At 36.1% G+C, this 2,084-nt stretch overlaps 1 long non-coding RNA gene across 1 annotated transcript in view; it reads right to left on the bottom strand.

Annotated features, from left to right (window-relative positions):
- LOC107664171 (uncharacterized) overlaps window positions 1-1,653 on the bottom strand; it is a 21,181-nt gene extending 19,528 nt beyond the window's left edge. Inside the window, exon 1 of the long non-coding RNA XR_001631432.1 lies at window positions 1,644-1,653. This is a non-coding gene — a long non-coding RNA (uncharacterized LOC107664171). The remainder of the gene's footprint in view (window positions 1-1,643) is intronic.
- Window positions 1,654-2,084: the final 431 nt, after the last annotated feature.

Here is a 2,084-nt window from a genome sequence, read left to right as displayed (position 1 = left end):
TGCACTCGCAACGATATGGATACATTTATAATATAATTCATAAATATTAAAGCTTTTTAACATAATTTAATGTAGCCTACATACTGAGTGACTGATAACATCTTTGTTATGGAATACATTCGTTGGTTCGCAGTGAGTTCACAGTTTTAAAGGACATCTTTGCTTTAATTTATTTTCAAGATCTGAGGTAAACTATCTGTTGCTTTCAGTATGGCTATAAGGTAACACAAAATTATATTTAAACTCATATTAGACGTTTAACTTGGAATAAAGCACATAATCACCTGAGATTATCTACTGTCATATAGTTTGTATGTTGTTGTTCCAGCCGCGACGTCGAGGAAATAGAAACCGTTTCTAAATTAGAAATTTTGCGTGTCGCCGTCGCGGCTAGTTAGGTCAAAAACTCTGATTAACATGGAAAAGATACCTTTTATAGCGCGTCGCGGCGCGTGTAGTTAGGACACGGCGTAATAGTCACTTTCTTGTCAGATCATCAAAAGCTCAGTAAACACTGCAGGTATCATGATGGTTGATGGAGATGTACACGTGGAGATGTACATTTCATTTTACCAAGTCATTTAACAATTGTCTGAATTTGACAAAGCAGTGATATCTATGTGTTTGAGTTAATTACATACTTTTTACTTCGTTTGTTCACACCAGTTTGATTCATTCAGACCGATATTTTCTTATTTAATTTTAGGAACAAAGGGATGTTGGAAATGAGTGCGATTCAAGCTCCAAATGTATTATTCTGTATTAGTTATAGACCAACAATTAAAAAATATCGAAGACATAATGTGCAAACTTGTGCTGTGTGAACAATTATTTCCCTTGACGGATTGAGAAACTCAACTGTAAAATGGATTCCTGTGGTCTGCCAGTGACAGGCTTATCTTTGTTTTGGGACACTTTTTTAGCAAATATTTATGTGATTAATCTGATTAATCATAAATTATATTAAAAAAAAATTAATTAACTGACAGCCTTAAAATCATATCTTGTATATTTATTTCGTATCCTCTTATCTGCCTCTCTCCGGTTTTTCTTCTCTTAACTACAATGCAATTATTATTATTCTTTTAATATATTTCATAATGTGCAAATAGGAAGAAGGGACAAAAGAAAGATGAAGGAGACGATGGGAGGGGGTTATTTATTTAATTTATTTTCACCTGCTGGAGCTGAGTCACCCTTGATTGTGCAATACATCTGCCAGATATTCATTCCCCTCAGGCCACATCATAATCCCATTTCCTCCTGTCCTGGTACTTCATCTTTCTCACCTAATTTAAGTCATATGGTTTTATTGCTGGGAGCCCCTCTACTCTCCAGCCCACTCTCTCACCACTAATGGGTTCCAACATTGATCTCCCAACTAGTTTGTTTGGTGTTTGTTGTTTGCTAGCTTACTGGTGATTTTAGATATGTATTGTACAATGGGGAACAATTGTTGCTGAAGAACATCTAGGCTAGCATAAAAAAAAATAATAATAATAATAAATTGATGTCAGAGTAAAAGCATATGCATTCTGCCCAAGAATTGCCAACTTAACCCTCTGGGGTCCAAGGGTGTTTTGGGGCCCTAGAGAAGTTTTGCCATTCCCTGACATTTGTGCTTTTTTCAGTTGCTTATAAACATTTTAATGGCTAAAGTGTAATAACACTGTAATCAGCACAAACTGGGCTACAATAATATGTGAGCAGCATGCATGTACGTGATTGTGTTGAAAAAACAATGTTTATGCATGTTTAGTGAAAAACTATCATTTTAAAGTCACTGAAATAAGGCCATAAAACGCATACAGAATATTTGTTCACAAGACTTTTGAGAACTGGATTTTGGCCTATTTCTTAATGCTGTATGGTGTATAGTGACAGGGGTGGTCCTAGACCCTTTTTATGTGGCCTTCAGCCCCCTAAAACTATCTGAACGATCGTGCCAGTGCTGCTTCCTCTAAGTTTATAATACTCGTGTGTTTTAAGGCTTGTCAGTTTAAACATTTTAAGCTATTCAAGCGCAAGACGGCACGAAAGAGATCTCAATGCGGTACTCGCGTGCTGTCATAGATCGTCTCTGT

The sequence above is a fragment of the Sinocyclocheilus anshuiensis genome, unplaced genomic scaffold, assembly GCF_001515605.1.
Source record: "Sinocyclocheilus anshuiensis isolate Anshui unplaced genomic scaffold, SAMN03320099.WGS_v1.1 scaffold129, whole genome shotgun sequence".
Classification (NCBI taxonomy): Eukaryota; Metazoa; Chordata; class Actinopteri; order Cypriniformes; family Cyprinidae; genus Sinocyclocheilus; species Sinocyclocheilus anshuiensis.
The sequence above is the reverse complement of the archived record's forward strand: the minus strand, read 5'-3'. Positions and strand labels throughout refer to the sequence as shown.